The following is a 24,456-nucleotide window of genomic DNA, read 5'->3' on the forward strand; positions in this document are numbered from 1 at the left end:
AAGACATCAGAGATAATTGGAACATCAGAGTCCAAGGACAAAAAGATTTTATCTTCTAATTAGACTGCCAAGTACAAAATTCTGTAATATTTTAGAATGCCCAGGATGGGATAGTTGACCCTCTTGATCCAGAACTGTGACTGTATCTGACTTTGTCTATCACTTATTATAGATAACTGTGAACCCCCAGAGGTTTCTAGACAGATCTCAAAAATAGTATATAAATACTGCTCGGACTCTTTAGTTTAAATCAGTTTGAATGTGCTTTGTTTAGTGTGTGTTTAAACTATCTGTATTGTGCATTTTTACTGTGTAAAGTTTGCAACTGTATTACACCTATTAATGTGTTACAGTGCTCTGAGCCTTGCACAAATTGAAGAGAGCGAAAAAAATGGCTTGACTAGACAACCTAGTCTACATTTCCTTGAGATGTAGATGGAAAAGTAGATTGTCTAAAAACACAGCAGGAGAACATGTAAACTTCACAAAGACAGTACATGGACTAAATAATCAATACAATCTTTCTCAATCTTTTCATTATGTAAATATACTTAAGAGTCTATGCTAGCAGGATGTTGTGCAAAGCAGTTGCTTGAAACAAGGAAGAAGAAATTCTAATTTTAAATCCCATCAATATTTTCTGTAGCTGATTCCAGTGAATCGCCCAGACATCTCTAGTGACAGGTAGGTTGTAACAATATTTTATAGTAAACAATATGATTTGTAGCCTACCGCTATGGCAAAGCGTGTCTGGAAGGCTAAATCTAGGAAGGCTGATCTAAGTGTGATTATCTGAATACAAAGTTTGGAGCTTCTGATTTTGAATAGGTAGGTTTGGAAAAGGAGTGGATGCATGGTTGTGAGAGTTGTAAAATCTTCTCTAAACTTTATTACAAACTTGACAAAAAATAAGTAACATGCACTGAAAACCAATAATTCTGAAGTGGTTAATATGTTTAATATATGTTGGACCTTATCCACATCTACACATAAAAGTACACATTAAAGATTATTTCAAATCTCCAAACATGAAAATAAACATACTTCTTTATGGTGACACCAACCCCACTATGGCCTGTAGGTGTTGCTCTTTGACTATTATACACATATCTTTTTTAGCAGCAGTCCCAGAGTGATATTGGCCATCCCCTTCTCTAATTTCCCTATCATTCCATGCTACATCCTCAAAACCCATGCTGAGTTTCTCCCATTCTGAGATGCCTGGCATCATTTCATGTGGCATTGTCCTGAGCCACCCGGTAGTATAACAAATGCCAGGGGCATTTAGCACCAGCAATATTTAAAAATAGCCTTGGAACAGAACAAGTAAAATACATTTACCACATTGTAAAATCAATGAAATAGGACACTGCATACATTTCTCAGGCTTCCATGTGTCATCATTGCTCTGATGATAGTTTACCATAAGATTTTTAAAGGCTGTGAATAAGAGGGAATAAACATATTTATTCTGAGGACTAAATACAGCCAAGGCTCAGAAATTAAAATCATAATCATTTCTATTAAGTTAGCTGTACTAAATTGTCACATGGCTTTTCTTCATAAAAATACTGCACATATAGGAAGACTTTAAAGCTCTGTGTTATGTTTACATTTATATTACTGGTATTAAATCTTGAAATGTACACGTTTGGGTAAATTTCTTCATAGATTACAAGGGGACATCTCGGGGGAAATAAGTTTTTCGTTCTAGCCTGGCCAGTCAAAAGTGCATTTGTCAGGGTTTAGGCTGACATGGTAGTTCCAGGAATAAGAGACAGTGACATTTAATTCTGCATGACAAACCTAGCAAGTAAAAAGGGCATCCTTTAGTAATTGTTATTTTCCTGCTTAAAGTTGGGAGCAAAGTGGTGAAAGGGTTAAAATGGCAGTAAAAGAACAATAAGTGACAGACAAGTAAGACTGAAAAGGGATGAAAAGATTTTTTGTAGCAAGTAGGCAAAGTGTCTCCTGACTTTGAAAGAAACTCATAATCATGTAGCCAAGGTGAAAATGTAGTAAGATCATTTACATTATATGCATGTCACATGCCTGCGGTTAACAATAACTTCATACTCACTTTTGTCTATGTACTATATACTGTACGTATGCGTAAGCCTTTGTCTATCATGAATTGGAATCCATGAGTGACAATACTCTCTCTTTAATGGAAAGTGTGGAAGAAATTTACAAGAGATGCATTTCTCTAAGAAAATTTTGCATATGGATTATAACTCCCTTATCCACAATGGTGTTCACAGGCTAGTGTGAGAAAAATTTACAAGAAAATGTAATTTTTTATAAGAGATGTTCTGTCTAAATTGTTTCACTTGCCCAAACTGGACATGACAGGTATATTCGTGTGGGATAGGCTCACAAGAAATATACATTTCTTGTAGGAGATGGTGTTTGAAAATTACAGGTCATCAGTCTAGTTAAGCCAAATAGAAGGATGTTATCAGGTTTTACGTTTCTTTAGGGTTTTGTATGGGGTTAATAACAGACGGGTATCGTGGTCATTGGAGCAGACAGTTTTGCAAGTTATTATAGATGATTTAGAGGTATGTTACATGCCTGGTCACTGATTCTTCAGAATGGAATTGTTATTCTTATATCTGCACTTTTTACTAAGCTCTTCTTCTCACTTATACCCCAGTGATGCAGTGCCCAGGGAACATTAATTGGCTGCTTTCTTTGGGCCAAGTAAGGTTTTAGTGGTGAAAATGGACAATTAAGCAATTGAGACAGTGCTCACAGGAAGCAGTGTTTTATATTTGCTTTAATTTCAATTATTTTAGATTGTGTTATTTAATTCTCTTGGGTTGGTTTATACCTAGCATAGAGCATACAATGTCCAAAAACAAAAAGGACAAAAAAATAAAGTAAATCAAAAATGAAAACTGCTAAAAAGATGAGCAAATTCAACTCAAAGCCAGTGCCACAGCATGGCTTGTCACACATGAATGAACAATGAAGGCCTTCATATAGTCCCTGATCAAACAGTTACTTCAACTGTGGCAAGCCCCTAGCCTAAACATTCTTTATCCATTGATGGCCGAGTACCCACCCCAGCCCTGAGCGAAACTGAAAGTAAAGTCAGGGATTGGCAGCCCCTTGCATATGTGCCTAATAATGCTACTAGGGGTTCTATCATTTTTGTGTGAAACTTTCAGTTCAATATCAACCATGACCGCTACTGGATACAAAACATGGCCAGAACACTTCAGTGATAATTATACAATAAATTGCCCTGATCTTTAGACATTAATAATCAATCTGGGATTGTCTATCCTGTAAAGAGGTAAAATAAGTGAAATTAATATGCAAAAAGAAATCAATACATAAAAATCTGAAGGATACAAAATTAAGGTATGGATTATGAGGTAACTGCTTTAAGCAAAACCTGGCAAAGATGGACAGTAAAACTGAGGGCAGAATGAACAAGCCTGAAACTCAGTTGGTGGAAAAGAAATATGCCACTTAAAAATTGTATTTTTTCATGTTACTTACATCACGTTGTTGTGGCAGAGAGTTTTTAAAGTTTTTAATATCATGTTTTCATGCAGAATAGAGAGATAAAAAAATGATATAATAGAAGCCAATAGTTACGAATGCTGAACAATAGAAATCATTACAAAAATGCCATGGAAAATAGAAAAAAAAATATCTTACATTACTTGTGTCACATAGTACACACATCAGTTATCCAGACATATTTATCTGTGCAGGAAAGGAAATGGACCAAAGCTGAATGATCCAATGCTTAATTAAGATCTCCAAATGGTAAAGAACTAAAAAGTGCATTGGATTTTTTTCTAGGGCTGTGAACTTTAATTCTGAACCAGTCTGTAAGGAGCTGCCAGGGAATTCTTTCATCTTTTCCAGTATTTTTGGTTTCCTAAAAGTACCTGATGAATTTCAATGTGAATTAGAGAAAGTTTTATCCATTCAGTTAACAGGTGGCATCCAGAGTTCAAAAAGAGGTAAATCACTAGTAATTGAAGGAATTCCTGTTGAGTTATATTCTGGAAAGATCTGGGACCAGAACTGTAGGTTGTTAAACAGGAAAGTGTGGATACAAGTGTACTGCTCATGAGCTGTTACACAGCAATGGTCACTGTTTTGACCAAGAATTAAAGAGCAGTGGCAATGCTCTGCACAGACTACATATTCATGTTGAAAGCTTTGGTAATCAGACTGAGAGATGTGATGATATCTGCTATTCATCCTAACTAAAGTTATTGTGTACCAAATAGGTAACCACATGATATCTTTCTGATTAGATATGTTTTTTATATTTCTATGCTTCCTTGTTTGCACACTGGGCTCATTTCTCTAGACCAGGAGAATGCTTCAATAGGGTAGTGTCCTGCTAACGATGGAATAAAACAGGATTAACCAGTGAAAAGTGACTAGACAAAATTGTTGTCAAAAGGGTAGAAAATGGTCAATATATACCGGTAGACAGAATGTGTTGGTTACCTAAAACATAGTATCATTATTGCTATTATTATTAAAAAAAAGAACCAAAGATCAAAGTCAGAAAATGTGAAAATCAATGCCCTAAAAAGGTTTTAAAAAATTCCTAAACATTACAAAAATTTCACAGTCTTGGACACTACATACAACATGCTACAGCTTAAATAAACATACCTTTAACCTTCTTGATAACCCCATAACCATGATTCATATGCTGCCGTCCAAAATGGCGGTGCTCATAACAAAACAAAATGATGGTGTGCCAAGATATAAAAAAGTAATGATGATCCCTAAGCATAGTTAGATGCAAAACCTAATTCAGTAGTTAACATTTACATAGTCAAGAAGCCTAAATAGGCAAAATAACGAAGGAAACATGAAACATAGTGCCCTAGAAAAATCAAAAACTGGTCAGAATAATGAAAAATACCTTATTACTATTTATGGATTGTTCTTGAGGTGTAAAGATATCTGGATTCATTTAGAAGACAAAGATGCTTTATAGTAATGTTCTGAAACTCAATCATGGTCTTAGAGCTCCATTTAAAGCAAACAAAGTGATTAGACAGGATTGGTCTTTAAAGTCTCATATTCCTTGTAAATTAAACCCCTGCTAAAAACAATTAAGGAGACAAGTTAAAGGTTTGCCTGTTCCTCACATTCCCCTGACATTTAGGAAACAGTGTATGCCAAAGTCATGGTGCTAGTTGGTCCCCAGCAGATATTAATTGGATGATATCTGTTTTGGAAAGCTTTCAAGTGCTTCAACAAAGGTTAGCTGAAACAAGAACTCAACAGCACTGTTGGGGTAATGGTGTGAGTCACCTCCTAAATTACCTGCAGGATTACAGTAGGCAACAGGTGGCTTGAAACATCTGGGGTTCTTCCTATAGATGAAGTTTTTTTAGGCAATGAACTTTCAAGGAAAGAAGCCATTTACAAAAGGAATGGGTATAATTTTTAATAATGTGTTAATCTCAGCCCTTTAGCATTAAATGACATGCACTAAAGTTTCTCCTGAACATTTATTAGCTGTACAAAGAGTACTTTAAAAATTTTTTGGAATGGAAGGCACTGGCTGAAGCAGCATGTGCTGTATTTGCCCTTGGCTGATGGAGGACAAGGACTAAATGACCCATCTGAAGAAATGCCTTCCGGCTACAGGCTCTGCAAAAATGTTTCAATAACCATGCCTCTGTGTGTGTGTGTGTGTCTGTCTCTCTCGCGCACGCACCTGTGTGTATCTCTCTCTCTGCACACACAGGCAATGCACAGAAAGAGACTGAACATGTGCAGTGTGGTCCCGTGCATGCGCACTTCACCAGAAGACACACACACGGACACCTGGACGCACACAGGGGTTTTATTAAAGAGGATATATATATATATATATATATATATATATATATGGCCTGGAACCCTGCAGATTTTATTTTTTCTCCAGCCGTCTGGAGTTTTTTTTTTTGGTTTTTCTGTCCTCCCTGGCCATCGGACCTTACTTTTATTCTGTGTTATTTAGTGTTATTTTAATTCTTACTTTGTCTTTTTTTCTCTTTCTTCATCATGTAAAGCACTTTGAGCTACATTATTTGTATGAAAATGTGCTATATAAATAATTGTTGTTTTTGTTGTTCTTTCAGACCATGCCTAGGTATAACAAATCACTCCTAACCCCTTAACAGCAATATATAGAGTAACACCAGGCGGGATAACAGAATGTAAGAGAAATGTATTGTGTTACACTCTACCATCTTCTTCTCTTATTAGAAGAATCCTAATCCATCTTTCATAACTTAATGGTAAAGTCATTTCTTACAGTGGATTCAGAAAGTATTCAGACTCTTTTGCAATTGAACATCTCTGGAAAGCCCTGAAAACAGCTGTCTACCACTGGTCTCCACCCAACCTGACAAAGCATGAAAGGATCTGTAGAGAAGAATTTCAGAAAAATTCTCAGGTGTGTGAAGCTTGTCATATTATACCCAAGAAGACTCCACGCTATAATTGTTACTTAAAGGGCTTCAAAGAAATATTGAGTAAAGGGCTTGAATGCTTGTATCAATGTGATATTTGTTTTATATTTTCAAGAAATTTGCAAACATTTCTAAAATCCTATTTTCACTTTGTCATTCTGTGGTATTTAGTGTTGCTTGAAGAGGGGAAAATGCATTTAAATGATTTTAATACAAGGCTACAACACAAAAAAATATGAAAAAAGTGATGATACTTTCTGAATCCACTGTACATTAAGTTAAATTGGAAAAACTGAAGTTCTATCTCAGAAGAATGTTTCCAGCATTGTTTTGAATTTGGAAATTATTACTATTATTGCTAATAAATTACTAATTGTTAGAAATTAATATCATTAAATAGATTGTCAGGTCCTTGCTGGATTGTTGTTGTTATTTTGGTATATATGAGGAATCACATAAGATCCTTTTTTGTTATTTACTATTCTGATGTGGGGGGTGGATTTAAGCTGTATACTTTCTTTGACACATTTTTTTCTTACTTGTTGTTTTCAACACAAAGGTTGCACCACTATATCGCTAATGATAGTGTATGCTTGACTGAAATTTACTGTCTGTCTTTTGCACTTTTAGATAAAATATAAAAAGCAGATCAAATAAGAATTAATGTTACTGAGCACATTATTGTTCTTCATTTATGCACATATTCACTACAGAATTTATAAGGTCATTTCATTTTCGTGATTCTTATCTCAACCAAAGCAAACATCAACAAAAAATTAGACATACGATAGTTTAAAAGATGGTTTTAAATTTAATTTAAAACTATTTTTCTTCCCCCAGAAGTCATGGTGTTTGGGTTTGATTCAACTGTATTAAGCAAGTTTGATGATAGATGGATGGGTAGATGAATGGATGGTTAGATGCATAGCAATAAACTTTAAAAATGCACTGAATTTAAAGACACAAATGCAGTTTGGTTTAGTGGGTTAAAAACCATAAAGCTCATGCCTGAGTTCCTGACTGTAAAAACATTATTTGTTCTATAGTTTTGGTATTGTAAAGTGCATTTAAAGGGAGAAAGGCACTATGTAAAAAAGAGTTTGCTTATTTGAAGTGACTACTTACAATATACAGTACATACCTAACATTAATTATTTTACGAAGTACATTTTTCTTTACAAAGCTCTTGATACTTCATGGCAATGCTAGCTTGTAAGAGATAAGTTCATGCCCAATGAAGCAGTAGTCATGTAATTGTTAGTTAACTTCTGAGTATGTCATTTCATTGCACCATCTAATGCAACGAAAAAGTCTGCGATAACCTAGATGAGTCACCGGGACAATTTTGCATACACCAAGAAGTTCATGCCAGTAAGCAAGAGAGTTCTTTCTTTTCACTCTCACATTTCTTTCCTCTATAATTCCTAACTCCACAGCAAACAAAACTGAAAAAGGGTAAGTGAAATAACTCATTTTGGAGGTTAGTCTCTTAATGAAACATGTACTGTTAAATAATATATTTTAAAAGGCAGCCATGTAAGGCAAAACTTCATTTGTCTCAAGATCTCCTTGAAAAAACTCACAGAGAAGCAAATGCAAACTATGGTGCTAAAGAGTAACTTCTTGGACTGAAGTCTGGAATATCTTTTTATTTGTTATAGTGAATTTTTACTTTGTATGTCATTTTATGATTATTTACCCTTTGATTGTAATCATGGCATCACCCTATGAACAGGACTTCAGTCTCAGTATGTTTCAGTTTATAAATAAATGGAACAGACATAAATAAAAATAAAGGCTCCTTCTTGCACAATTTACTTAATACAAAAATAATATTTTGAATATGTTCATGTTTTGAACGAAGGTTACTTCCTACGTTAAAGCTATAAAGAACAATGCTCAAATCTGAATTTGCATTCTCTTCCCATGTTTGTGTGGCCTTTGCTTTGAGTACTCCAGTTTTCTTCCTCATTTCAAAGATATGTGTTAGATAAATATTTGTTTCTAAATGTTGCAACACAGGTAAACTACTTGTGGGTGAGATATAACATGCAATGTTGATTCATACTTTTTACCTGATGCACCTGTCTGTAATTCAGTAATGAATAAAGCTAGATCATAAAAAGACTGGCTGGATGGACTATTTGTGTGTGAGTGAGTGAGTGAGTGAGTGAGTGAGTGAGTGTGTCTTGCATTTGGACTGAATTCAGGAATTTACTGAATCCAGGAATGATTTCTGCCTTAAAGTCAAACATGCCAGGATTAGGTAAAAGGGTTCAGGAAATAAATATAAGTAAATATACTTTCAAGTGAACTGGCATCATTTCCCTACTTTCATACAAAGATGCACATTTTTTTGCAACCTATCAAAGGAGAACTAAGTTTAAAAAGTGAATAAATGGATGGCCATATATATTAAATGGCATTCAGGTGAGGAATATGTGGATATTACTAGTATGTTGAATTATACCCCACATTGGCTTCCTTGCTTAAAATATTCATTTATTGTTAGAAGGGTGTCTTACACAGAACGGGTGCTCTAATTTGCTTGTGCAGTTTTATTACATAGGTTTTATATGGTGGTATCAATTTAGCATATTTTATAAAATTGGTTTTGGGATTTTTCTAATTTGATTACACTGTGTGCCTCTCATCTTCTGTACACTCTTCCACCTTCATTTTTGTTTTCCATTAATATTCTACATGATTTATCAACAGAATTTGGAGAAATCCCTATAGGTGTTATGCAAATCCAATAATATACTGTAGATGTGTAATCTTATATATGATTATTTGCACTAATGCAGAAAGGGATTACTGGAAATTCTGTTTTAAGATGTGCTAACGCATTTTAATAGGACTTTCCAAGGAGTAATCGCAGGGTCTGAAGTGCTTGAAATGCAGAGCTGAAGCAGCACAAAATTAAAATGAGTCATCCAGGCCTTTAGTTCCCTTCCTTTCCTTAGTCTTGTATCACTGAAGCATCACAGCAAATAATAGCTGCTCTGTGAAATAAACGTCAGATTAAAATGAGAGCCACCCTCTACATCCATCCACATCTATGCAAAAAGGCAGTGATTTCCCTTTCAAAAGGATTAAATTGATTGCCATGGTATGAATACATTCAGCTGTAATTAGAAGACAATTAAAAAACAGCAGCAGGGGAGAAAACGCCTCAGATTAATTTTTATTTATTCCATTTTGGTGCTTCAATTTATACGGTCTATTGAAATATTAAATATTTAGTAATGAGATTCTGTCGCAGAAAGATTTTTATCTGTTTTCACCTGTACAAACTGCATTTCTAAGAAAATGTAAGTTTTATAAATATATGATGCTTATGGTTATTTAGAAAATAAAACACCTTTATAATGTATTCAGTAACCATATTTGTGTGTTCCCAGAAACTACAGGTGACAGAGGCATTTTTTTTATTACTGGTAATGGTAAACATAGAAGTTTCCATTTTCTCTTTTAGTGAGTTTGTTCATGTACATTAATTATTTTAATTAATGTTGAATACTTCATTAGTATTTTTATTTTACGTCAAGAAACTGAATAAATAGAGATGAACACAGCTTATGTTTTTGATTTATAACCCCAAGTGCACTTCTTTGAGAAGACTATGCTCACAATCAGGGGCCTACTTGTGCTGCCATTATATTCTGCCTTTGTGTGTACTGCATGCTGCTGTTCCTTATTCTGGCATTTCATGCTATCTGTTCATCTGCAGTGACTATTATAATCATATTCTCCATTCAACTCTATCTTGTAGAGCTGAGGATGTTGCTCACATCATGACAGCTCTAGAAAATGATCACAAAAGTGACAAAAGACTGCAATTTTTACACGCACACAAAAATAACTACATAAGTTACCTTATAAGTGAAACAGCTCTTATACTTTTACTTTTAACACACTTTAACCACAACAGCCAAAACATTATGAATATTAAGAGATAAACAAAATAGTACAGAAAGGAAATGTCAAATAAGTTTAATTTGGATTTTGCTGAAGTCCACCAGTGAAGAAGCTGGAAATCTCTCAGTAAGTACAGGGAATACTAAAGAAGTGCTAAATGATTTTGGTGATTACAGAGAGACAGAAATGCAGATTTAAAAAGAACAAAATCAAATAAATCACTAGAACAAGATTACATCTACAGAAGAGTGCTTAAGGAAGCTAATGAATTCAAGAGATCATGCTTAAGATGTGAATGCTCTTGTGAGACCTTATCTCAAATACTGTGTGTGATTTTGATCTCCATATTACAAAAACATGTATGAGAACTACAGAAAATCCAGAGGTGGCCTGCTAGGTTGATTCCAGGGTTGCTGAAGGACTTGGTGTTTTTTTTTTAATATGATTCATTTTATTGTAATCATTCCATACAAATCGATCAATTTTTACAAAAAATAGGATTGAAAGCAAGTTGACCCCCACCCCTGAGAGAGAGAGAGCATGGCCAACGGGGTAAAACTTAAGGCTTTTAAATATACCTAAATTGATGAGTTTAATAGGCCAATAGAGATGAATGGAGAAGTAAAAGAAATGCAGAGATAATTGCTTCCTCGGTGCTTTAACAGCTTATTCTAAAATATTATTGATTAGATCCTGCCAGGTTTTGAAAAAATTCTGCACAGATCCTCTAACTGAATATTTGACTTTTTCCAATTTCAAATACAAAGTAGTATAAAACATCAGTTTCCCACTGACTAAAAAGAGGAGAGTTAGGATTCTTCCAGTTTAGGAAAATAAGTCGGCATGGCAAATGCCTGGATTTGTAGTGAATGCAATCACAGTTTGTTTGTCCTTCTCCACTATAAACCTATCTGGAAGAACATCAAACACAGCTGTTAATGGGTTTGGAGGGATTGTGACGCCAAGGCTGTCTGTAAGGCACTTAAAATTTTGGTCAAAAATGATGTTAATTTGTTGCAGGCCCAAAACATGCAATCCAGAGAGGCTGGGACCTGATTGCAGTGTTCGCAGGTTGAATCTTACCCTGGAAACATTTTGGACAGTTTTAGGCGAGACAGATGTGCTCAATATATAATTTTGAGTTGAATAATTGTATGCTTTGCGCATATGGAGCTCGAGTGAATTCTCTGCATTGCTACTTTCCACTCCTTTTCTGATATATTGATTAAGAGATCTTTTTCCTATTGTCCTCTTGGATCTTTGAAAGGGAGGGATTATAAAATAATTTTATATATTGCAAAGATGGTGTCTAAATCCTTGAAATTGAGCAATTTTTTTGTCCAGCATGGACGAGGGTGCAAGATAAGGAAAACTGGGCAGGGTCTGTTTAACAAAGTTCCTAATTTGAAGACAGTGAAAGAAATGTGTATCTGGAAAGTTAAATTTGGAATGTAATTGTTCATAGGATGCAAAGATGTTGTCTATATAAAGATCTCTAAGCAATTTAATCCCAAATTTTTTCCAGATATTAAAAACTGCATATGTTTGCGAGGGTTGAAAGAGGTGGTTCTCTTGCAGAGGTGCCACAGATAAAAGCTTCTCCATCTTAAAATGCTTTCTACATTGGTTCCATATTCTGAGTGAGTGAAGCACAATTGGGTTATTAGTATATTGCGATAACTTGCATTTATTGGGGCACAAGCAGGGAATATAAAGAAGTACTGCAGGATTTTACTTCTATTGCGACCAGCCTGTGTATGTTCATCTATTTGTGTCCAGGTTTTTATAGCTTGTATGTCTGCTGCCCAGTAATAAAACTGAAAGTTGGGTAGAGCCATGCCACCTTCTGCCTTAGGTCTTTGTAGGGTTGCTCTTTGGATACGTGGATGTTTTGAGTTCCAAATAAATGAGGTTATTGTTGAATCTAATTGCTTAAAAATGATTTATTGATGTATATTGGAATGTTTTGAAATAAAAAAAGAGCTTAGGAAGAATATTCATCTTAACAGTGTTAATTCTTCCAGCTAGAGTGAGATGAAGGGTTGACCATCTATGCAAGTCTTGCTTAATTTTTCCATGCAGACGGCGAAATTTTGTTGATAAAGAGCTTTATGTTTACTTGTGATGTTTACCCTAGGTATTTAAACTGATCTGCAATGATTAAAGGTAGGGTGTCTAATCTAATATTATATGCTTGAGAATTCACTGGAAAGAGTACACTTTTATTCAGATTAATTCAGAGATCTTTTGAAATTCTGTAAGTGCTGTTAAGACTGCAGGCACAGAATTTTGTGGGTCTGATATATACAGTACCATATCATCTGCATATAGAGAAATTTTCTGTTCCAGTCCTTCTCTGATAATCCCCTTTATCTGATCAGTATTTCGACAGTGAACCCAGTGGTTCAATGACAATTACAAATAGCAGTGGTGACAAGGGCATCCTTGTCTGGCACCACGTTCTAGTTTAAAGTAGTCTGAACAAATGTTGTTAATAAAAACTGAAGCTTCTGGATTGGTACACAGGAGTCTGATCCATTCACAAATGTTCGGGCCAAACCCAAATTTCTTTAATGTAGTAAAAAGGTATTTCCATTCAATCATATCAAATGTTTTTCTGCATCCAATGATAATAATATTTCTGGGGTGTTTGACTTTATTGGTGAGTATATTACATTAAACAGGTGTCGAAGATTTGAAGATAAGTGTCGACCCTTGATAAATCCAGTTTGATCTTGTGATATTACGAAGGCAGCACTTTCTCCATCCTTCTAGCTATGATTTTTGAGAGTATCTTAACATCATTATTCAGAAGTGAAATTGGTCTGTATGATGCACATTGTAATAAGTCCATATTTTGTTTAGGAAAGACGTGATTAATGTTTGGCAAACAGTTTGAGGTAGAATTTAATTGTCTCTAGCTTCTGTAAATGTTGCTAATAAGAGGGAAGCTAGCTGAGCGGAGAATTTCTTATAAAATTCTGCAGGGTAGCCATCAGGGCCTGCTGCTTTCCTGCCTTGAAGTGACTTTATAGCATCTAGTAATTCTGATAGTGCCAGAGGTTTATCCAGTTCCTCTGCACTAAAAGTATCTATTTGTGGTATCTGTAATGTATCCAGAAATGCATTAGATTGTGTGTTGTCTTCTTTAAACTCAGTAGAATATAAGGATTTATAGTAGTCTCTAAATGTGTGCATTATATTTTTATGGTCAATGATTTCGTCTCCGTTCCTGTTGGTGATTACAGGGATTGCATTGCGAACTTCTTGCTTGTGGATTTGTTGAGCTAAAAGCTTATTAGCTTTCTCTCCATGTTCATAGTAATGATGTCTGGATTTATAAATTAGTTGTTCAGTTTCTTTAGTTGTCAAGAGGTTGAGTTCTGAATGCAGAGCCTGCCTTTTCCTATGTAGAGCCTCACTTGGAAGCCTGGCATGTTCTTCATCTATTCTAGTAATTTCACTTTTTAGCTCTGATACTTTCTTGGTTTCTAATTTATTTCTGTGGGAAAGATATGAAATAATCTGTCCTCTTAAGAAGGCCTTTAGAGTTTCCCAGAGTATTCCTGCAGAAACCTCTGAGGATGTATTTGTCTCTAGGAACAAACTGATTTGTTTGGATATAAATTCTGTACAGTTCTTGTCTGCTAATAGAAGTGTGTTAAGACACCATCTGCGAGGTGAGTGTGTGGGGCATAGTGACTTTAGCTCCAAGATCAGAGGTGCATGGTCGGAAATAACAATAGCATCGTATATGCAAGATTTAATCATAGGCAGGAAATTATTATCTATAAAGAAATAATCAATTCTTGAGTAGCAATGATGTACTGGTGAGTAGAAAGAATATGTTCTTGAGTTTGGGTTTAAAAACCTCCAGGGGTCTGATAAGTTGTGATCAGTTATAAACTTTGTAATTATCTTTGCAGTGTTAAATCATTCCCCCTGTGACAGGAGTCCTATCTAAGAGTGGATTTAAAACACAATTAAAGTCTCCAGCCATTATAATTTTATGAGTGTTCACATTGGGAATGGATGCAAATACATTTTTTATAAATTCCTTATCTTTGACATTAGGTGCATAAACATTTATCAAAATCATTTTACAGTTAAATAAGTTGCTCATGACCATCACATATCTCCCTTCAGGATCCAATACTACATCTGATGCTACAAATGAGACTGTTCTATGTATGAGAATTCCCACACCTCTAGTTTTCTTTGTAAAGCTAGAATGGAACATTTGGCCAGTCCAGTCCTTTTGCAGCCGGAACTGATCCTTGCTTAGTAAGTGTATCTCCTGTAAAAATACTATTTTAGTGTTTAAACCTGTTAGGTGAGAGAATGCTTTCTTTCTCTTTAATTCGTGATTCAGGCCTTTTAACATTCCAGCTCACAAAGTTAACTGTCCCATCATGGAGACATTGATTCTGAATTTTTGATTTCATTTTATAGTCTTAACTGGAAGTGAGACAGGTTTAACCTTAATTTTCTATTTCCCCAAGAGTTATTGCCATGCAGCCTATTGTTACGTTGGTATTTATAAGGATTTAAAGGATAGATTAGATATAGCCTGCTCTCTTTCTCTCCCCTCTTATCCCCCCACCCCCCATTTTGCCTCCCCACATGATGCTGGAACCCACGTCACAAAGTCCCGGTCCTCTGACATACCCAGAGACAGAGCACGTCCAAAGCAAAACAAGCCCCCACACAGTGGTGCCTGAGGATTAAAAAGTACAGATATCTATTGCCAATATAGTCTAAATACTATATGCCTAAAATATAATCTTCAGCAATCTTAAAGTATTAAGATAATAAACCCAGGGAATGGTGTTAGAAAGTGGTCCAGGATAAGCATAGTAAGTCTTAATGCAATAATAACAATAACAATAAACCAAGGGTAGGACATAGTATTGGCCTTGAACATCCACTTTCAGTTTGGCAGGATGCAAGAGGCTGTATCTGATATCGGCTTGCTGCAACCGCTGTTTAATGTTGTAAAAGGCTGCACGTTTAGCAGCTGTTGCGGGAGAGAAATCAGGGAAAATACGAATGTAGTAATTTTCAAATTTAATCTCTTGCTTGTGTCTAAGGAGTGCCATCACATCTAGCTTACATAACAAGCTCTTGAAGCGGACAATAAAAGACCTAGGTCTAAAGGTATTTGATCCACATATGTGATAGGCTGATGCTATCTCGGTATCTAATTTAAAGTCCTCTCCAATTATTTTAGAGAATAGTTCAGCTGCGAATTTCAATCGGTTTGTACTTTCACGATTCTCTGGTAGACCTTCAATTGTAATATTATTCCTTCTGCTTCCATCTTCCAGAGCAGCAAGTCTCTCTCCGAGTTTTTTGCATTCGGAATTGGCAGCTGTTGCTTTTCCATCAGTGGTAGATGTTAGATTTTTGGCTGTTTCAATTCAAGTCGTGAATGTCTACTTAACATCCTCCAGCTGATCTGCATGTGTGCTCAGTTTAGACGCGTTTTCCTGAATGTGCTCCTCAATTTTATCCAGCATACATTTAAAGGCCGCCTCAAAGCGAATATATATGCATTTATCCGAGTCTTTATTATTATTTACAATTGGAGACGATGCAGTGGACCGTGGTCCCGAGGAGTCTAGGCTTTCGCCTATCTGTTCCAGGTCAGTCTCTGAAAGGCCATACCTTGAGCTTGAACTTGGACTTGTCGATCTGGGCTTGGATGAAGCTTTAGTTTTCTTTTCCATTTCTTTCTGACCTTGTTTATGTATGCTTGCATATACTGTAGTAGAACCCTCGGATTGGATAAATACAGGATATCTCAGGATAATAAGCTAATGGAGCTCCGCTTCAGACGTCCATCTCTCGCAACGGACGAGACCAACTCCAACACTTGGTGTTTTTTTAGTTTAAATATTTACAGATTACGAGATGGCCTGATAGGAGTTATAAAAATTTTGATAAGAAATAATATGGTATATTCCAGTTTAAATGTGCTTTTCAGTTTGAAATTGGGAGTACAGATGGAATTTTGACTGAGGGCAAATTTTGAACTAACATTAGAAAGCATTTCCTCATGCAGATAACCAAAACTACATGAAATAAGTTATCAAGCAATGCAGTAAACAGAATAACTTCAAGTGGTATGTTTTTACTTTTTTTTAAGTTAATGGTAATCTAGGTTGCGCTGAATGGCTAGTTCTTATCAAAGCATTTCTTTTTTTCTTAAAAACCTTGCTGAACTAGGGCTGACCCATACCTGACTGAATATTACTTACACTTCTAATTGTGTTTAATTGTGTTTCCTTGTATTACATTTGAAAGTTGCTTTGCTAACACTGCTAATAAGATCCACCGGTGATTCAACCAGTCTTTGCAAGTACTGTACAATAGTTGCCAGTTAACATTGCTGCATCTTTTTAAATGTCATATTACTCTGGTTTAAAAACAAAACAAAAAAACAACAACACAACAACCTTACCAGTTACAGCTGATTTTTCTTCTTTTTTCACATTTCTGAGTGTTGGTAAAGTGGATATAACTGCTAACAAAAAGCTCCACTGGCCTAAGTGTGATTCTGTACCTGTGTGGTGTTCATTCTATGTGAACTGAATGTTCCTGGATACTCTGGATTCTTTCCTTATACAAGAGTTTCCCAAAGACTGTCGCAGGCGGCTGGGGGTGGAGCCCAGCCGGGACGCCCAGGAGGAGGGCTTGTACCTCCTCCAGACCGCGAGGGGGCAACCACCCTGGTTGTATTGGGGGCCACGGGTAGAGGGCTTGGAAGCCCAACCCTGTAGGGGCTCGTGGCAACCGCCAGGCGGCGCCCCGGTGCCTGAACAACCCTGGACCTCAGCACTTCCGCCACACCGGGATTTGCTGGGGGGAAGAGGAGCAGGGACACCCGAAGGGCTTCCGGGTGCGCAGCCGGCACTTCCACCACACTGGGGCGTGTCTGCCGAGGAATGCCGGGAAGCAGCTGGAGCCCACCGGGTTCCTATATAAGGGGCCGCCTCCCTTCATTCAGTAGCGGAAGTCGGGTGGAAGAAGGATGGAGCTGGAGAGAGGACTGGAGGCGGCCAGAAAGGCTTTTGGACTGTAAGGCCTGGGCTTTGGGGGATCGGTGCTGGAGGCACTGGGACGTGCACTGAACTGTAAATACTGTAAATATAATAAATGGGTGTGTTGGGTGAGAAACCGTTATCCGTCTGTCTTGTCCGGGTCAAGGTTCACAAGAACTACTCTTATTTGCCTGCTCTCTGCTTGAGAACCATCCTCCTCTCAAGGATGAGACTGTATCAAGAAAAGGAAGGAAGCATCAAAACAGCTAAACCAAAGCCACCAGTAAACGATCAAACAAGGTGCCAGTTTTGCCACTGTCCATGACTCGCCCCTCAGGATTTTAATAACATTTAACTTTAGCCAGGCAGCTTCTTGCATTCACAAGGAAAACCAAACCAGTATCAGCTAATGGGCTACTTGGTAACGACACTCCGGAAATTAAACTTGCATTGCTAGCTCCCCTGTAGCCATTGCCACCTCTTCTATGATATCCTGCAACAGTTTTCTTTTTTTTAATCACTTCTCCTGCTTTACTTTTGTGTCCTTCGTTGAAACAAATCTAGCAACCTTCGGTCTTCTTCTCTGCCTCAAAGAATTCCTGTTTTCCTTTGTTAACTGCACCCCTTCAATCCAATTCCCACCAAATAAAATACAATTTTAATACACTTGAAAAATACTCAATCAATTAAATACAATTATAAACAAGTGAAATTAATTAAACAACAAAAAAAACATCATAAAGTTCAAATCTATCTTAATCAAACAATAAAATATACTTTAAAAATAAAGAATCCTCTGTGCATTCTAATACCATGAAATATTGAAGACCATTTTTCAACAGTTTATAATTGGAAGGAATATTGAAGAGGATCACAAAAGGGCAGTCTTTCTGTTGGTGGTAGGTCCAAAAATATTTGCTTTGTTAAAAGATTTGGTGGTGCTGATGAAACCCAGTGAAGTTCCACTGAATGAACTTTTAAAAGTTGTTTCAAGTATTTTATACGCCAAAGTAAAATGTATTGGCAGAGTGATACACCTTTAGAAATTGGAAAAACAGCACATCAATGAATCAGGTGCTGAGTACATATCGGGTTTGAAAGGACTTGCTGCTAACTGTAAATTTGAAGAGACACTGGAAGAGCAGCTGTGTGATCAATTTATATGTGGACTTGCAAGTAAGGAATTGCATGTGTAACTATTAAACAGCGTTGAGAATGGCACACTGACATGGGCAAAAATGATCGAGGTCACAAATAACTTCAAAATCACACTGACAGAGTATAAAGAGATTCCAACATCCTCCTCTACTTCAGACAGAACTACTTCTACCCTAAATGGCGGTATCGAAGGCAAACCGAGAGCTGAAAATGGCAAGCAGGATCTTCACGCTTTAAAGTGTTATTGGTGCAATGAAAGGGGCCACAGAGTAGTGGAGTGCCGCTTTAAGGACTTTCAGTGCCGTTTCTGCAAGAACAAGGGGCATCTGGAGACAGGCTGTAAAAACAAAGGTACAGGTAACTCTGCGTTAAATACAGATAAGGGACCCATTTGGGGCAGAGAGTGTGAGGGAGCTCAACAAAGTGAGCCAGTTAAATGTGGTGGACTCTGAACCCTCTGTATGGAAGAGTTTGTATACTTTAAAATTTAAGAATGTAAAATTACAAACTATTGATGTTTTTCTAAAAACATATACAGTACAAATCAGCCATTAGAGGTTTGGGTCCAAATTGATGTTGATGATGCAGCTAGGTGAGCAGAAAACTCAGCTCCCGCTTCTTCACTGCCTGTAGTAAAGGACACTCAATTAAGGGGTCGAAATTGTCAAAGGTACGAGGAGTGTTCAATAATTTATCTACCTGAGTATGAAACAAAGTAGCAAGCATATTGAAACAGGTCTGAGTTTGTTGTGATATGTCTCAAAGTTACTCATGCGAATCTAATATTCCAAGAGACAGCACATCAGGAGAGTCCTCATTTGAATCAAGCAAGCTTCTTCACAATAATGTGCCGGTTCACATGTCATGACAATCACAGGCTACAATCCATCTACCCTATAGTCCTGACCTGGATCCCTCAGATTATTTCCTATACCGAATTTTTAAGAAATCTCTCCATGGACAGTGGTTTTCAAGTGATGAAGATGTCAAGGCAACTGTGACAACCTGATTTGAAGGTAAAACAGAAGTTTTCTTTATTCAAAGGGGTTAAAGTCATTGTAGGAAAAGTGGATGAATTTTATGGAGCTATCAGGGGAAAAATAAAACAAAATTTTTTTAAAAACTTTTTTTCTTTCCTACTGATAGGAAAGTAGATAAATTATTGAACATCCTTTGTAAATAACCTAGGAGACCCAGTGCAAAAATTGTTAGAGGATTACAGGGAAGTGTTTAATGCAGTGCTGTGACATGTACAGTAGCTGAGGGTTAAGGCAAAGTTATAGGTATCTACTGATGCAATACCAGCATTTTGTAAAGCTAGACTAGTGCCATATGCATTTCAAGAGGCTATTGAGATGCAGCTGAGTGAGCTAGTGGGGAAAGGAGTATTCACACCTGTACAACACAGTGAATGGGCATCAACTATATTTTGCATACCGAAGAAAGAAGGTTCATTTTGGATTTGTGGTGATTATAAAGTGACTGTATATCCCTGGCTACATGTTCCCACTTCCCAAAATTTGTTTTCAACACTAGGCAGAGGAAAGCACTTTACTAAATTAGATTTAGCACAGGCATAACTGTGCAACTTGACTTAGACAAAAAATCCACACCTTACCTCACAATTAACACTCATATAAGGGGTTGATTAAAATGAATAGATTGCCATATAGTATAGCCAGTGCATTATCAATTTTTCAATGCACTTTGTATCAGGTTTTGCAGAGTCTTGGTGGAGTTGTGTGTTTTTTGATGACATTTTAATCAGTGGAAAAGACACAAAGGGGCACTTACTAAACTCAAAGTTTTGAGAAGGTTAACACAGTATGATCTATGGGTTACAAAACAAAAAATGTAACTTTTTTCAAAAGCAGGTGTGCTGCTTGGTTTATGTGATTGATTCTGAAGGGTTGCATATTCAAAAAGAGAAAACTGATGCAGTGGAAAGAGTTCAAGTTCCTAAAAATGTAAGAGAACTTAGGTAATACCTAGTACTGTTAAATTACTATAGCAAGTTTCTTATAAAACTGTCCAGTGAAATTAAGGCAAATGATGCAGCTATTACAAAAAGAAAAGAGATTTTCAATTAGTCTTTGAAAACACAAAAAATGGTGGCTTCTACACTTAATTTATGCCATTATGACCCGAAGATATCTCTCACAGTAGCATGTGATGCTTCCCCTTATGGAGTGGGAGCAGTCCTCTCACATCATGTTCCAGATGGTCAGGAAAGACCTTGTGCATCATGCACTTTATCCAAAGCAGAATGTAACTACTCTCAAACTGAAAAAGTGGCTTTGAGAATTATTTTTAGGGTGATGAAATTTAATGAATACATGTATGGGCAAAAATTTATTTTGTTTACTAATTACAAGCCATTACTCAACATACTGGTTCCAAAGACTGGAATCTCCACATTAACAGCAGCTAGGTTGCAGAGATTGACGCTTATTCTAGTGGCAAAGCAGTACAAAATCAGGTACAAACCTTCCAGGCAGCACCATAATGCTGATGCATTATCCATATTGCCAGTCCAGGCAGAACCACCAAAATGTAATAGTAAGTACACAATTCCTGGATGCTGAGCCTATTTCAGTCATAGATATTTCTGCTCAGACAAAAATAGACAGAGTTTTGCAAAATTTAAAATATTAGACACTTCACAAATGGCTTAGATGGGTAACTAAACAGGATTTAAAGCCATACTGGGTAAGAAACACTGAATTGTCTGTTGAATGTGATTGTGTAATATGGAGATTTATAGCAGTAATAACAGAATCCTCAGAAAAATAATATTAACACTAGAATCCCTAGTCACTTCCACTAGTGCAGATGGAAGCTACTGTCGCACATTATGTAACGGATCTTTTCCTAAATAAGGAGTGGCATTGCACATGTACTTTGTCAGCATGTCTATATCAATCAAACACAGAAAGCTCTGCAGTCTACTTTGACTTTATGCTGTAGGATGATAAGTAAATAAATATGGGTAAACAACATTCAATGTGGCGTTCATATAAATGTTTTTCATATAAAGTCCATCAAAAAACATAATTGCAAATGGAACTTTGCATGATACCTTGGTGAGCTCTGTAAGCCCTGCTGTTTCGTTGAAGGACATCTATGTGGCAGATTAATCCATCTTTTGCCTTTACGCCTGGTGCAGTTGCGTTTTTCTTATGTGTGAGTGGACGTTTCTTGCAGGGAGGGCTGTTCTCTTTCTCTGATGCAGAACCCTCATCCTCATCCGAGTGCAAATCTGTTATAGCAAGTCTTTATTTGAAAACAGCAGTATCAGATTGGGGGGAGCGTGAATGTGACTGAGAGACTAAAACTGAATAAAGAAACGATAACCATAAAGTACCATAAATTTACACTGGCTGTTACAGACTCAAATCAAATGTATGTTTTTATTCTATAATAGTAACAATATGAGCAGTTCACTACTCAAAACGTTAAATTGCGAAGAAACCAGAATCAAATCCACTACCTCTTGATTATGAGTCAGCAGATCTTACCTCTGCACCAACCAAGCAGTTGTGTCAGCATCGTACCCTAACCCATTTTCTTTTTCTTCGGTTATATTCTTGAGTAAAAGCGCACTTGTTTTGCTATGCCTATATCTTTTGTGAAAGTGTTTATTTGGTATTTGGACTTCAGTCTTCACACATTATACATTCATGTCAAAATTTTGTCATTAGTACTATAACATGAAAAAAGTTTCTGCTTTAGCTATGTGTTCAACATCTCTTGCCTCGCATTTCCTGTCATCCTACATTTACCCAGATTGTTGTTGACACAGAACACACATGAAATGCATGTGTTTCAAATAACAGTATATTATTTACCTTATACAACTCCAGGCACCTCACACACAGATAAACAGACTCGAGCTGGGAGAACGTTTTGTCCGACTTGAGTTGCATGGGGGATGGAAAAGCAGGCTGCTGCTGCTTGTGCCGATTGACACATTTGTAAAACAAAAGACGCTAATGGAGAAGTATGAAGGAATTTAAGGCGGCCTGGGATTATGACTTTTTTTGTAGGCTTCAGGGATTCTATTGTTAAAGGAACTTCATGAATTTCAATTAGGACTGGTTAAAATGAAAGCCAAAGTTCAGAGTTATTTCTGGTAGCCAGGCCAGAACAAAGACAATGAAGACATGGTTTCAGAGTGCCGTACATGTCAAGTAAATGGATTAATAAAGTTTATCTAATCCAATCTAAATATTAAACTACCAGCAACTGTGCCAATTCACCTTTGGAACTATGCAGATAGGCCATGGGAACGTATTCATGTAGATTTTGCGGAAAGTGGAAAGTACAAATTTCTTGTTTTGATTTGACAGTTTTTCCAAGTGGCTGGAGAGTAAGTGTATGACAAGTACCACAGCAGAGAAAACAGTGGAGGTCATCGAAGGATGTTTTGCTGCATACGTGCCAAAAGCACTTGTTATTGACAAATGCCTGACTTTTCAGTCAAATGTTTTCCAGGTTTTTCTAAAAAATAATGGAGAAAAACATATTTGCTCATCTCCTTATCCATCTTCAAATGGAGCCGCAGACCATTTAATACAAAGCCTAAAGAAGCCACAAGAAGAACTTGATATTAAAACATTGCTTACATAAATTTTTATTTTCTTATAGGACTTCTCCCATCATTACCACTGGCAAAACACCTGTAGAGCTATTCCTCAAAAACAAAATGAGATCCAGATTATGTTTTATTAAAACTAATTTTTCAGATGCTATGCAAAGTACACTTAATTCTGAGTACGAAAAAGGTAAAGTTGGGGTACAGACAACTTTTAGTTTTCTTTTAAACACAACAAGCAGCACTGATAAAGAACTACAGGGAAGGGGAGGGGGAAAAGGGAGTGCCAGTAACAATCATAAAGGCACCAGGTCCAGTAACATATTTGGTGGAAGTACAAGGTGTAATATGTAAAAGGAATGTGGACCAGCTGATCAGCACACAGTTGGAGCATAAATATGAACCTGTATAATTTCTGGGATGATTCACGCACACAGAAAATTTCAGACAGTCCATATAGTGAAAGAGAGGCGCCAGCAGTGTCCACAGATGAACAATGACAGACCAAAATAGTATTGAACCAGAAGTAGCAGTAAAATGTAGTTTAAAATGAAATGTACATCCATCTGAGAGAATGAATTTGTAAACAGGTTTTGAATTTTGGAAACAGAGTTTCTGATTTAAGGATTGATATGTATGCAAAAACAACTATAATGTATATATTGACAGCTTTTTGGTTATGTTATATATATAATGATTATAGAAATGTCTCTTTTACTTACCTGTGTTGTATATAAAATATAAAGAAAAAATCAGTTTAAGCAAAGTTTTATTGTGGAGGTTAAAAGGTCAAAGGATAGGATATAAAAAAAGAGTAAATTGAGGGAGATTGCATCAGATCAGTTTAGATCAGATCAGATCAGAATCAGGTGATCCAGAGAAGGATTGAGACCAACAGCCAGGAAGCTGAGGGATTTTTTTTTGTTATGGAATGTTCAATTATTTTTCATGTCATATTAAATAAAGGAAAACACCTGTTGTTAATCTGTGTCCCATCTAAATTAGTGCAAAGACACAACAGAACACCCTTCTCCAAAAACTAGCTTCATTTATCGGCTTCTTTCATAGTGTTTGTTTATTAACGAATGTCTATATAGTCTACAATATATACAGTATGTCATGCATTGGGAGAATGAATAAGGAGGCAAATGAACTGGGTATTTCCCAAAAATTAATTAAATAAATAATTTATATTTATTGAAAATTTATTTTTTTTACCCTCACCATATACTTTAGAGTTATCTGGAATTGTGTGTTTAATATTGTTGTCATTTTTACTTAGGAATGA

General features: G+C 36.4%; 1 protein-coding gene across 3 annotated transcripts in view; it reads right to left on the reverse strand.

Annotated features, from left to right (window-relative positions):
* scn5lab (sodium channel, voltage gated, type V-like, alpha b) overlaps nucleotides 1-24,456 on the reverse strand; it is a 719,364-nt gene that overhangs the window by 133,726 nt on the left and 561,182 nt on the right. The window lies entirely within an intron of this gene.

The sequence above is a fragment of the Polypterus senegalus genome, chromosome 5 (assembly GCF_016835505.1).
Source record: "Polypterus senegalus isolate Bchr_013 chromosome 5, ASM1683550v1, whole genome shotgun sequence".
NCBI lineage: Eukaryota > Metazoa > Chordata > Cladistia > Polypteriformes > Polypteridae > Polypterus > Polypterus senegalus.